Source organism: Procambarus clarkii, chromosome 35, assembly GCF_040958095.1.
Source record: "Procambarus clarkii isolate CNS0578487 chromosome 35, FALCON_Pclarkii_2.0, whole genome shotgun sequence".
Lineage (NCBI taxonomy): Eukaryota > Metazoa > Arthropoda > Malacostraca > Decapoda > Cambaridae > Procambarus > Procambarus clarkii.
In genome coordinates, this window is record NC_091184.1 from 3688151 (window position 1) to 3702868 (window position 14718).

General features: G+C 44.6%; 1 protein-coding gene across 2 annotated transcripts in view; it reads left to right on the forward strand.

Annotated features, from left to right (window-relative positions):
- The window catches only part of LOC138371342 (peptidyl-prolyl cis-trans isomerase-like), an 87926-nt gene that overhangs the window by 23591 nt on the left and 49617 nt on the right, over positions 1–14718 (forward strand). The window contains exon 1 of one of the 2 annotated variants that reach the window (XM_069336131.1): positions 8509–8608. The exons of the other annotated variant lie outside the window; for it this stretch is intronic. The gene's annotated coding sequence lies outside the window, so the exon portion shown is untranslated. Of the gene's footprint in view, positions 1–8508; positions 8609–14718 lie in introns of those variants that run through there. 2 annotated transcript variants of the gene reach the window in all.

The window sequence follows — 14718 nt, forward strand, 5'->3', positions numbered from 1 at the left end:
TTTGTACCCTGTATTATGTTTCAGATCCTCATTTTTGCCATACCTGAATACAGTGTACCTGAAATTTATCACTGTTAAACATCATGTTATTATCTGCTGTCCAATCGAAAACTTTGTTGACATCTGCTTGTAGTTTTTCAATGTCTTCAGCAGAGGTAATTTTTATGCTGATTTTTGTGTCATCTGCAAAGGACGACACGAAGCTGTGCCGTGTATTTTTGTCTATATCAGATATGAGAATAAGGAACAGTAGCAGTGCAAGGACTGTACCTTGAGGTACAGAGCTTTTAACATCGCTTGGACTCGATTTTATTTGATTGATTGTTACTCTTTGTGTTCTGTTCGACAGGAAATTGAGTATCCAGCGTCCTACTTTTCCAGTTATTCCCATTGACCTCATTTTGTGAGCTATCACCCCATGGTCACATTTGTCAAACGCCTTTGGAAAGTTTGTGTATACAACATCTGCATTTTGCTTTTCTTCTAGGGCTTCTGTGATTTTGTCATAGTGATTGAGTAACTGTGACAGACAGGATCTTCCCGCTCTAAATCCATGTTGTCCTGGATTGTGCAATTCATTGTTTTCCATAAAACTAGAAATTTGATTCCTAATTACTCTTTCAAACACTTTTATTATGTGTGATGTTAGTGCAACTGGCCTTTTTTTGCCAAGGCTTTACTCCCCCCCTTGTGCAACGGAGCTATATCTGTAGATTTAAGTGCTACTGGTATCTCCCTTGTATCCGGGCTCTTTCTCCATATTACGCTGAGTGCTCTCGCTACTGGTACTTTACAATTCTTTATGAATATTGAATTCCATGAGTCAGGCCCAGGAGCTGAGTGCATAGGCATATTGTCAATTTCTCTTTCAAAGTCTTCCGAGTTTGTGGTAATATCTGTTATATTATCTGCAGCTTGAATGTCATTCATAAAGAAGTTGTCTGGGTCATCAACTTTCATGTTGTTTATTGGTGTGCTAAACATAGCCTCATACTGGTCTCTTAGAATTTCACTAATCTCTTTGTTGTCCTCTGTGTACGTACCTTCATTTGTAATTAACGGTCCAATACTGGTTGAGGTTTTGGATTTTGATTTTGCGTATGTGAAAAAATATTTCAAATTTTTCCTTATCTCTTGTATAGCTTTCTGTTCCAATTCCATTTCCTCAGACTCATATGATCACTTCAATGTTTGTTCTATTTCTTCGATCTCCCTGCTTAGGCTTGTTTTCCTTGCTTGTGATAGTTGTGTCTGCCGAAGCATTTCGGTTATTTTTTTCCTTCTCCTGTACAGTCGTCTGCGTTCTCTTTCTAGAGTGGTCCTCTTTCTGCCCCTCCTCACAGGCACGTGCTTCAAGCAGACCTTGTAAGCTTCAGCTGTCAGTTGAGCTATTCCCTGTGTGGGAGTTTTGTCGCATAAGACCGTCTCACATTGAATGGTTGCAAGGTCTACATTTATTTTTTCCCAGTCAATCCTCCTATTGTTGAAATTGAATTGATTAAATATTCCTTCTCACTTGTTGGGTCTCTTAGACCTACTACCGTTTTTTATGCTAGTTCGCACTTCAATGAGCTTATGATCTGAGTATGAAGTATCTGAGATTGTGATGTCTCTGATTAGTTCATCATTGTTTGTGAATAACAAGTCTATTAACAAGTCAATAACAAGTCTACTTTGATTGTCGAGTTCTGCCAATTCAAAAAATATGGTACCAGCCCCATGTTGTTACTCTTGTGTTTGAAGGTTTGAAGTGTTTATAAATGCACATTGGCTCTACATCCCTGTTTTAAAGTAACATATCTACACTATAAGTAAGGAAGTGCTGCTGCCCCTCCAACTTTATCAGCTGCTCCTTGAGCCCACAACATCCCAAACATGATGTAACAACCCCAGAAGGCAGCTAAGTACCCAGTGACCTAAATGTGACCGAAATATTCGTCAAAACCTAACCTACTAGCTCATCTCGACCTCATTAGTGTTGCTCTCTGGAGGAAGCTAACCTGACGTTTGCTGCTGCCATATCAACGAGTCTACCCCATCTGCTGCTACCATGCAAAACAATTCTAAGTTCGGTAAGGCCGCAAAGAAAGATAGCACACCTATCAGGATGAACCCAACCAGCCAAGCTAGCAACAGGAATAACGCGGCAGTCTCCCCCTTAGTGGCTACCGGGGGGAGTACCGACCCTCCCTGCGTCAACAATAACTAACCTTCCCAGCTGATTGAAGCGTCGTCACTGACTCGAGCCTTACAACAGTTATGTAACCATATGGAGCAACTTAAACGAGCTGCCTCCCCATGTTCTGACTTTAAGCGTCTCGCTGATAATCCATGGCTCAGATTATTGACTCAAATACATGATGACCAAAAGTCTATAATCCGAGAGCAGTCGGACCTGATAATGAAGCTACAGAGTGATGCTTTGGCCATGCACAAGATTAACCAAGATCTGTCTGTCAGAGTCGACCACCTCGAACAGGAATTAAGCTCTCTTCAGATCTCGGTTACTAACTTTAAACCAGCAGAAACCTCTAAGAAGCAAGAAGAGATGTTACAAAAGTTAGAGAACCATTTTAACTCCCTACAACAGCAACACACTGCAACCCAAGACGAATCAGACCAACTTAAGCTCCTTGATTCTGTCATCATCTCATCACATGATTTTCCCCATGACACTGACAGAGAAGACTGTACTGCCATCGTGATGCACGAATTGCGTACTAAGTTGAATTATTCAATCGAAGCAAGAGACATTAAGTCAGCTTATAGAGTGGGTACCAAATCATCTGGTACAAACAACAGAAAGATACGTGTGAAGTTGGATAGCTGCTCCCGCAAGTCAGACCTTATCACTGCTGCAGTCGCTAGGAAATCCAATGTTTATGTGAACGAATGTCTTACCAGATTCAGACAAAATCTCTTATTTAAACTACGTGGAATTTGCAAAAGATCCACTGCTATTAAACATTGTTTTGTGCGCGATGGTAAAATAATAGCTAGGAAGACTGACTCTGGAAAAACTTATGTCATAACCACTGAAGCACACCTCACTTCTTTCCTGGATGACTGTGGGATATCAGCTGAATAACCAGAACATAATTTGTAGTCTCACATACAACCAAAGTGTACTTAAGCTCTGCCTTTCCTTTCCAAAGGTGTTTATTTTTATTTTTATTTTATTTTTTTTGTTTGTCATCTTTGCCTGTTTTATACTCTTAATTATTTGTTCTAAGTTAACCCCCTTGTCACTAAAATTAGGGTTTTTTTATTACCCTGTTAATTAACCATTACTAAGCTAATTATCTTCAAGATCATTTTTTTTATGATTATTATTTTTCTTTTTATTTTTTATTTTATATTTATATTGTCAGTCTCTACTGATTTTTTGTTTTTTATTTTATGTAACTTCTGTGTCCTCCCTGGCTATCTATTGGATCTTTATTTTACTTCTAAATTGTTACTATTTTATTGTATTTGCTCTTATTCTTGTGTTTTGCTTTATCGTGTATCTTGTATCGTGATCCCTCTGCATCTCTATGCACACTGATATTGATCCTGATCAAAATCTTCTGTCTCATATCTACACCAACCAGCACATTGATCATCATTATTGCAAGTATTTCACAGCACACCAGGCTAAAAACAAACTTCAAAATAGCACCTGTCTATCAGTTTATAACCAAAATGTTAGATCACTTGGTAAACATTTTGACGATTTAAATGCATTGCTCACAGCACTAGGTACTAACCTATCGTTCATTATTTTAACAGAAACTTGGCTAAATAAAGACTATACCCAACTCTACAACTTAGCTGGTTATAAAGCCATTCATAACTGTAGGCCTAATAAAAAAGGTGGTGGCACAGCTATATATTACCGAGATACATTTATCTGCAACAGTGTTATTAGTGACAGAGATGACTACTGTGAATATACTTTTGCTCAGTTTACAATTAAATCCCTTAAATCCTCTTTGGCTATTGGAGCCATCTATAGATTTCCCAATACTAACATAGCTTCTTTCTCAGACAACCTAAGGAATCTTATTATAAACAACAATCTCAACAAAAACCGCATCATCCTGGGAGGAGACTTTAATATTGACCTGGGTCAACAAAATTGCTCTCAAGTTGACTATTTCCTTAACAGCATGAACTCCTGTATGCTAATCCCCACAATCACCAAACCTACCCGAGTCACTCAAACATCAGCCACTACCTTGGACCACATATGGACAAACATAACAGCTCCCCTTGTATCTGGTATAATCTACGACAGAACAACTGACCACTATCCTACCTTTCTCATAGCGAACATGGACATAACACCACCAAAAAGCAAGAAACTTTCATTTAGGCTACACAGTGAATCAGCTTTAGAGAATCTTACAGAGGCACTTTACAATATTAACTGGGATTCTGAATTCAATAATACCCATGATATAAATTCATTAGCTAACCTCTTCCTCTCCAAAACTCTAAGCCTCTACAACCTTCATTGTCCCCTTCTTACCAAGCAAGTAACTGACAAAAGATTAAACAATCCATGGCTCACAAGTGGCATTCTCAACTCAATCAACAAGAAACATGAATATGAAAAGAAACTTAGGATTGGCCTAGTTTCAAAGGAAGTAGCTAAAAGGTACTCATCAATGCTTACCAGTATCATAAGAAAGGCAAAACTTGTATATTATGTGAATAGATTCAATGAAGCAAAAGGCAACATGAAAAGCACTTGGAAAACTATCTCTAGTATCCTAGGAACTAAACAACACTCACATAACCAAATAAAACTCTACAAGGATGGGGTGGGGATATACCGCCAACTGATTTAGAAATGGCAAATGAATTTAATAGTTTCTTTTCATCGGTTGGTGCTAATCTTGCCAGTAAAATCCCACAGACTCAGACACATATTAACACATATCTCTCAGGCAGCTATCCAAACTCTCTTCTCCTTTCACCAATCAGCCCAGCAGATGTTGTGTCCATCATACACTCTCTAAAAACCAAGGCAGGGAACACCAGTGAAATTCCGTCCATTGTGTACAAGAGAGCCTTCCATGCCCTTGCCGCACCCATAGCACTACTGTTCAACAAATCTATAGAGTGTCACACCTTCCCTGATATCCTCAAAAAAGCAAGAGTAACGCCAGTCCATAAAGGAGGCAATCCGGCTGACATAAACAATTATAGACCAATATCAAATCTACCCATTCTATCAAAAATATTTGAAAAAATTATTTACAAACAGCTCTATTCCTACCTCGTAAAATTCGACATACTCAGCCCCTGCCAGTTTGGCTTCCGGTCCCAAAAGAGCACCAACGATGCAATCATTAGTCCCCTTGACGTTATCTACTCAGCCCTTGACAAAAATGAGTTTCCAATTGGACTCTTCATTGACCTAAGAAAAGCCTTTGATACTGTTAATCACAACTACCTCTTACTTAAACTCCAGCATTATGGAATCCGAGGCCTTGCCCTTGACTACATTCGATCCTATCTTAGTGACAGACACCAATATGTAACCATCAATGATACAACTTCTTCCACTCTACCAATTACCGTTGGAGTGCCACAGGGCAGCATCTTAGGACCTCTTCTATTTCTTATATATATAAACAATCTGCCTAATGTCTCTAATATTCTCAAACCTATATTGTTTGCTGACGATACTACCTTATCTATTCAAACCTCAACCCACATACACTAAATAATGTTGTGAATAATGAATTAAAAAAAGTCCACTTATGGATGTCAACGAACAAACTAACATTAAACATCGAAAAGACTTACTACATCTTATTTGGAAGCAAATCATCAAATGCAATTCAGCTACAGATAGACAACATTAACATCAGTAATAAAAATGATGGCAAGTTTCTTGGCCTATTCCTAGACAAGAGACTCAACTTCAGCACCCACATTCAACACATAACTAAGAAAGTCTCTAAAGATTGTTGGTATACTCTCCAAAATCAGATATTATGTTCCTAACTCGGCTCTCCTCTCACTATATTATGCACTAATCTACCCCTATCTTAATTATGGTATCTGTGCATGGGGGTCTACCACTGCAAACCACCTTAAGCCCATCATCACACAGCAAAAATCTGCTATCAGAATAATAACTAACTCAGCTTTCAGACAACACTCAGCTCCCTTGTTTAAATCCCTAAACTTGCTAAATATTAACTCCCTCCACACATTCTCTTGTGTCAACTACATTTACAAAACCCTGTTCTTAAATGCAAACCATGCTCTGAAACTCTCCCTGGACAGATGTAATAGGACCCATTATCACCACACCAGAAATAAATATCTCTTTGATATCCCCAGGGTCAAACTTAATCTGTGTAAACACTCTATGCAAATTAAGGGACCTAGTCTATGGGACTCACTCCCTAGTGAATTGAAAAACTGTAAAACTTTTGCCTTATTTAAAAGCAAAACCAAAAAGTACCTAACTTCATCTTCTTAGTTTCCTACACTGAGCTTTAAATTTGCTCTGTACCTAGTGTTACCCAATCTCCTAATTTTTATGTAATATCAAACAACCTTATCATTGTGTTCATTGCTGTCTTCTTTTATTTGCTAGCCATATGCTGTATTGTGACTACCAATTTTTGTCAACTACCATTCAAGCTGTCATTGCAATCAATCTTTTATTGTTTCTGCTGTATTGTGCCTACCAATTTTTGTCAACTACCATTCAAGCTGTCATTGCAATCAATCTTAGCTACCTATGTGCTTTAATATACTGTACCTACAATTTTCTCTCATCTTCTTTTTTTTCATTTCATGTAACTGTTATCATTTTTTTGTCTATAAATTTTGCAAGTATTTACCTCCTTAAAATTTTCTTAGATTAAGGACCTGCCCGAAACGCTGCGCGTGCTAGTGGCTTTACAAGACTGTAATTACCATATTTGTATCCTCACATTCCTTATGTACATTCTTGTATATGCATAAATAAATAAATAAATAAATAAATAAATAAATAAATAAATAAATAAATAAATAAGTAAAGGATTGGTTTTGTGAGTTCGTACTCTAGGGTACGGCTTACAAGTTCATGCCCTTATACTCTTTATTTTTAAACTTTGTATACCCGAGTCTTCTCTCCTACTTGTTCTTAACCTTTGTAAAGAATGTAAAGAAAGTTTTTAATCTCTTCATCAGGGACGTTCCTAATTCCATGGCTTGTCTTTGTCATCCTTCTCTGTACATGTTCATCAGGGAGGTTCCTAATTCTTGGGATTGTGTTTGGCATCTCTGTTCATGTTCAAAAGTTTGTTTGCTCAATACTGTACTGAAGTTCTGCCCTCTGCGATGTTTGTCAGCAAATTAACCCATATCTCAGATGTTTCTCAGAATGTTAATCTAGCTCTGGGATGTTATTCAGAATATTAACCCAGCTCTGGGATGTTATTCAGAATATTAACCCAGCTCTGGGATGTTTCTCAGAATATTAACCCAGCTCTGGGAGGTTTCTCAGAATATTAACCTAGCTCTGGGATGTTTCTCAGAATATTAACCCAGCTCTGGGATGTTTCTCAGAATATTAACCCAGCTCTGGGATGTTTGTCAGAATATTAACCCAGCTCTGGGATGTTTCTCAGAATATTAACCCACCTCTGGGATGTTTGTCAGAATATTAACCCAGCTCTGGGATGTTTGTCAGAATATTAACCCAGCTCTGGGATGTTTGTCAGAATATTAACCCAGCTCTGGGATGTTTGTCAGAATATTAACCCAGCTCTGGAATGTTTCTCAGAATATTAACCCAGCTCTGGGATGTTTCTCAGAATATTTACCCAGCTCTGGAATGTTACACTCCCCAGCCTAACTGCTGGACCTCAATCTTTCGTTTATTCCATCTATTCGTTTGCTGTCCGGCCCCAAGCGGCGCCTCAACTCACGAGAGGCTTATGTAGTTTCACATCCGACCACTGCGTTGCAGCGGCGCAACCTCTGCACCTGCTCGACGACCCTGTATTGTTTTTGTGGCTAACTGCGGTGTGCAAAGACTTTTCCCCTCTTACCATTTTATATCTGGGCATATATTTGGGGGGAAGACCCTTTGGCTTCTTGGAGCTATCCAGGCTGATATGGATATATATTTGACTTTGGCATCAGTCAAAATGCTACTCAAAAAGTATGTCAAAAAGTACTCAGAATGGAGTACTTAGCCCTACCAGAGACCACAAGCCAGAACCTGGACCCCTCAGAGAGGCATGAGGAGCAATGGGCTATAGAAATGCACATTTGGTTTGGAGCATTCTATGTCTGTCATCGACCGGATCAGGCACCCAAAAGGTAAGCGCCCCAAAACAAACCCCTATTCTGGTTAAAACTGTTACTGAAATTCAAATGAGTGGACAGAACTCCCTAAATGAAAACGAGTAAACGAGCATGACGTCACCATGTGCCATGCCGCTGTCTACGCAGGTCCACCCCTCCCAAGAAGGGGGAAAGGGGAGCCCCAGACCCCAGTTTGTGAGCTGATGTGATAGGCAGCGGTCGTGCGACTCTGGCTCCAGATTTGTCCTCTAGCTCTGTGCCTTATGGTGTGGTGCTGTTTTTTGGTGTGTGTGAGCCAGGAGTAAGTACTGCCCTTGGGACTTAGGGCCACCTTCCACAAGTCACCTTGGGATCTACCTCTGCTTGGTCCTTTGCTGCTCGGTGATCAGCCACTCTTAGTGTGCTGGGGTTTTTTTCTGCATCCTTGGTTGCCTTTGGGAAGGGATAGTTTGCACTGGAACTGCACAGCTAATTATCACCTCTCATAGCTGCCGGCTCTGTTCCGCCTGGGTACGTTGTCCTCTTGCGGGGTTTTTCTTTTGTTTCCCAGCCTGGCGGGGGTTGCCCCTTGTGTTCGGTTATTACCATTGAGTCTTAGTGGTACCTCCACTAGTTCCCCGTGAGTGGACATGTCCCGAGGTTGCAGCATTTAGTGGTTTTCTTGGTAGACTTGGGTGCCGGGTCGCAGTACCCTGCCTGGGCTTTCATTAGTGATGGTATACCAGTTTAAGGGCCATGAGAATTCCCGTGGGGCACTTGGGTCTAATAGATGTGACCCTTAGGTCCCCTCTCACTTTGTGCGGGTTTGAGGGGTTGCTCTGTCTCCTTGCCTCTGGGTGACTCTCACTGTGTTTTCTTCCGTCGTGCTGCCTGTTGGGTTGGTGACACCTTCGACCCAGATTTCTGAAAGTTTTGTAACTTGTTTGTGACTCAGTTCACCCAGTCCACTTATGATTCTATTTGGGTGCAGGCAGCTCAGGCATTGCATGCACAGTTTAGGTTGCTGCAATGCGCTCTTTTGATAGCTGCCCCATTTTGGTTATAGAGACCCGTACAGTGGTTCCTCAGCTTACAAGCGCCCCCTGGTTACGAGTTTTTTTTAGTTACGAGCAGGATTTGCTCGGAAAATTTGTATCGGGATACGAGGGTTGCCTTAGGATACGAGGGTGTTGATACACGTACGGGCCGACTAGCACGTGGTGGCACGGCAATCGCCGCTCAGTTTACCAGTGCCTCGCGCCCAGTGACTATCCTGCCTAATTCTTCACCAGGATTTACAGTGTTTTGTTGGATATTTGGCCATTTGAACATAAATGTTGTTATTATATATCTTGCAATGGGTCCCAAGAAAGCCAGTGGTAAGGTTCAACCTAAGAAAATAGTTGGGAGTAGAGGATGTTCCTTCCTCATTAAGAAAATGTGTGAAGTATGGGAAGAACTGCAAAGTTTTGTTGAAAAAACTCGCTCAGATAAAGCTGTAGCAGGCCGTTGTATTGATCTTTTAAATGACAATGTGATGTCTTACTACAGACAATTGTTAAAATGTAGGGAAAAACAAGTGTCTTTAGACAGATTCTTAGTAAGACAAGCAAGCAGTGAGCCACAAGCAGGTCCAGGTGGTATGCAGGCAAAATGTGCCAGAGAGTGCACACCAGAGAAGTCCTCACTGCCTAATGTTATAATGGAAGGGGACTTCCCTTCCAAACAGTAACATCTCTCCTTCTCCCCCTCCTCACCATCTTCCATATGCCAACAGCAGTCATCAGCAAGGGTAAGTAATAACTTGAACATAGTTTTGTAGTGTAGATTTCGATGAATTAGGTATAAAATTTGGTTTGAAGTTAGTTTTTTGGGTAGTCAGAAACATATTAATTCATTTCCCATTATTTCTTTTGGGGAAATTAGCTTCGGTTTACGAGTTTTCGGGTTACGAGCTGTCTCCAGGAACGGATTAAACTCTTAAACCGAGGTACCCCTGTACTTGGGGGTGGTAGTCACCTTGACTCTGGTTCAGTCCGCACCTCCTCGTCCTTTCCCTGCTGTGGTTCATTCTGGTCCCCCCCCCCCCCTCCGCCCTGCTTCCGGCTCCGAAGTGTCTAAGGACTTCAGGGTCGGAGCAGGGTTTAGCTGGTTTTGTGACTTGGGCAGTCTCGGAGGATGCCCCGTTCCGGGCTGGCGATGGAGGCATTTGAGTTGGTTCTTCCTGCTGTGGCATCTGGGTCTGACCAGTGGTTCCTATTCCTTCCTGCCTTTCCGGCTGATTCGGTTTTTCTTTTCAGGCTGGGACTTTGGAGGACGACTCAGCCCCGGGTCCTGATGTGGAGGTTCCCGGGGCTGGGGAGGGGTTGACTTGGGGGCTTTGGGGCCCTATTGGACCCCGCTTTTTTTTTTTTACCCTTGGAGCGGGGCTTGTTGTTACTAGGAGTGGTTTTTTTTTTCCACCCCTCCTCTGCGTACGAGTTGGTTTTGTGTCAATCCCTCTTCGGGTTTGGTGTCTCTTCGGGTCCATTGGTCCCATACTTCCAGAGGTTATCGGCTTCCCACATCTTGCCTCATGAGGTGCAGGAGGCCATTGCAGCTTACCTCCTCCAGGACCCGGATTCTGCCTCCATCATGAATCCGTCTTCATTCAGGTTTGGGTCTTCATCTCTTTACCGGGTTTGTTATGAGGTTCTGGAGTCGTCCTGGCTAGCAAACTGCCCCTTGTTTTTGTTGGAGGCTTGCTATACTTTCTGTCATTCCCGCACGCTAGAATGGCACGAGGCGCTAATGGTAGTCCAGGTTTCCCTCGGGGGGGGGGGGGGGGGGAGGGGGGGCGAGTTTGCGCACCTCAATGCATGCATTTTCACCCCTGCCCTTCCTCGGAATATTGGTGTAGTGCAGCTCCACGTGCAGGTTCCCTCCCTTTCAGCTGCACTGGTTGCTGAGGACTTGCACGCTCGTGGCCTGTTGTCTATGGTCTTGCAGTTCTTTTTCCTCCTGGAGCTATCCTCGGATTGACTTGAGGATGTGGAAGTGCTTGGGGCTGTTCCTGGGTCTTGTGCCTGGATCTCGGCGACGCATTTTTTTATGCTGTTTGCGACGATCCTGAGGAATGTGGTGGGTCTGTTTTTCGCTTCGCGTCTCGTGTGTCAGCAGGTGGTTCTCGCTTCCTCCTTTGAATCTGCTTGGGCCTTGGCTCTTAGGTTTTCTTCACCTTTTTGTCCTTTGCTGTCTGCAGAGTCTGCGGTTGGGCAGTGCTGCATAAACTCGCTAATCCGGACTATATGGGAAGCATCCCCAGCCGGATTAGCACGTTTTCTGGATTAACGTACTTTGTGACAGTACAGGATGTGGGGCGGTTAAGGCAGGCAGGGTGGGAGGGAGGGAGAGACTTGGAGGTAGGCAGGCAGGCAGGCAGGCAAGGAGGAGGGAGGGGGGCAGGGAGTGAGGGAGGGAAAGGCATGCAGGCAGGGGGGAGGGAAAGGCAGGCAGGCAGGGGGGAGGGAAAGGCAGGCAGGCAGTGTGGAAGGGAGGGAGGCAGGCAGGGGGAGGGAGGGAGGCAGGCAGGGAGGAAGGCAGCCAGGCAGGGAGGAAGGCAGCCAGGCATGGAGGGAGGAAGCAGGCAGGGAGGGAGGGAAGCAGGCAGGCAGGCAGGCATGGAGGGAGGAAGCAGGCAGGGAGGGAGGCAGGGAGACAGGCAGGCAGGCAGGCAGGCAGGCAGGCAGGGAGGCAGGCAGGCAGGCAGGGAGGCAGGCAGGCAGGCAGGCAGGGAGGGAGAGAGGGAGGGAGGGAGGGAGGGAGGCAGGCAGGCAGGCAGGCAGGCAGGCAGGCAGGCTGGCAGGCAGGCAGGGAGGGAGGGAGGGAGAGAGGGAGGGAGGGAGGTAGGCAGGAAGGGAGGTAGGTAGGTAGGCAGGGAGGGAGGGAGAGACTGGGAGGTAGGCAGGCAGGCAGGCAGGCTATGTGACCAGTGGAGCAAAGAGAGTGTATGGGATGTGGGGGGGTGAGGAAGTGAGTGTGGGAGGAAGAACAGCAGTGAGGATGACTCCCTCCCTCCCTTCATGACTCCCTCTCTTCCTGGTGGTGGTGTACAAAGAGTGTTAGGCCGGGCTTATCTCTCAGTGGTAAAGGTTCACATTTTATATTCGGTGGCAAGTAGACCCTTGGTTTTGGAGAGATTTTTAGGTATCAAACTCTCTTATCATTATACGCTGATCCGTCCAAATATCCGCCAGTCTGGCTTCTATAAACAGTTTGGCCGGATAGGGAGATAACTTTATCTGGCCACGATTTTTGCCGGATTAGGGCGTTTTCTGAATTGGCAGATCCCGCATTAGTGAGTTTCTACAGTACCTGCAGGCAGCCTCTTCTAGTTGCTGTCCGATGTTGGACTTGTTGGTTCTCCAGGAGGCCCGAGGTGGTGGGGGGTTCTTCCCAGAGAGGTTATGCCAAGGCTCGTGATTCCTCTCATCATGTTCGGCTGGTGGTGCCAGTTTTTGAGCTGGCACCACCTTCGGACCTGTCTTCATCTGATCGGTGTGATCGCTCTGTGTGTAAGTCGGGTTCTCGCAAGGGATGTCGGCCCTTTCGCTGTTCGCCCCATTGACGTGGCAATTGGGGGGGGGGGGTGGCCCCTTCTCCTTCAGGGAGTTCAGGGCTAGTGGGGCAGGCCTCCTTTTCTGCGTTCTGTCGAGTCATCTTGGAGCGGCTGCACTTGGGCATGGTCGAAACGATGACATCCATCGGATGGGTTTCCCGTCTGTTCCCAGTCCCGTATGTGGACCTGTGGTTCATTCTGGACTTGTCACGTCTGAACCCCTGGGTTTCTTGCCCCTCCTGTCGGATGACTAGTCTGTCCCAGGTCCAGCTGCTTTTGGAGCCAGGCGCTTGCATGGTGCCCCTGGACCTCCGGGTCGCATATTGGCACATTCCAATTTATCCGGGGTTCAGGGACTGGCTCGATTTTCTTGTGGGGCATCTCAGTTACTGCTTTTGTTGCCTCCCATTCGAGTGGGATCTGGCTCTTCTCGTGTTTACACGCCTTACCTTTGTCGTGGTGGCCCGTCTGCGTATGTTAGGGGTTTGGGTGCTTGCCTACCTCGACGACTGGCTGGTGTAGGCTCCCAGCCAATCTGCGTGTCTGTTTGCAAGGGATTTGGTGCTTTCCCAGCTCGCCGGGTTTGGATTCCTAGTGAACTGGAGGAAGTCCCATCTGGTTCCCTCTCATGTTCGGACTTGGTTGGGTCTTGTGTTGGACTCTCAGACTGCTTCCTTGTCTCTCCCTCCGGAGTCTCTACTTCAGCTTCAGTCCTGCCTTCAATTGTTTCTGGGGTGCTCTCAGGTCACTCGACAGTTTGTCGATGATTTGTGCGGGAGTCTGAACTTTACTGTGTTGGTCTACCTGTCGGGTTGAGTTTGGCTATGTTGTCTGTTCTGGCTCCTTCAGGGACGTCTCTTTCGCCTCTCTCACGATCGCTGGGTTCTGCCTTCAGGGGGCCTTGTGTCGGTTGTTGCGTCGTCGGCTTCCTCTTCGTGTTTTCAGGGTTCAGTGCCTCGGTGCCTACCTGAGCCCTCGCTCAATGTTTTTACGGACGCGTTGTCTCTTGGCTGGGGCTTTGTGACCAGTGCTTGCCTAGCGAGCACTCGCCAGGACAATGTTCCTGGCCCTAGCTGGGCGTGTGTCGCATTTGGTCAGCGGTTGCGGCCTGTTGCTTTGTTTTCGGGTTGGTATGCAAGTGGCGACTGCCTCCCGGGTTAGTCCCACGTTTTTTCTTTGGGTAAGTAGCTCAGGCGAAACAAAGGGGTCTCTCCCTCCCCCAGAAAATCAGCCTTGAATGTAATGAAACGTCAGTTTCTGGGTGAGACCGAGAGACTCCCTGGCAACCCTCTATCTCAAGCTAAACGAAATTTCTTTCATCCTAAACCTGCCTCCAACACTAGTAGCACTGTACTATGCCTTCCCTTCATATCTGAACTCAAAACTTTTACCAATATCTTTCGTCCTCTAGACATTAAACTCGCCTTTCAACAAACTAACACACTTCGTAGCAATCTAGTTCATACTGCTCCTCCTGCTTCTAATGCTGCTGGTGTCTAATCTATATCCTGTTCGTCTTGTCCTCTCCAATACTTTGGCGAAACTGGCCGTACTCTTAATGACAGACTTAAAGAACACGAGAGAAATGTTAAAGTCTGCAGACACTAACAATGCTCTCTTCTGTCATATGAGGGATTCTAATTATCCTATTGATTGGTCTTCCTCCAAAATAATCTTTCCTGCCTTACTCTACACAGACGCCATCTTGTTGAATCGGTTTTAATACACAACGTACCCAACATGAACTTTAGTCCTGGCTTTGTTGCTGTTGACTCTTCCCTTTCACAATATATACTCAAATGCTCTAATCTTTCTAACATATGTGACCTAACATA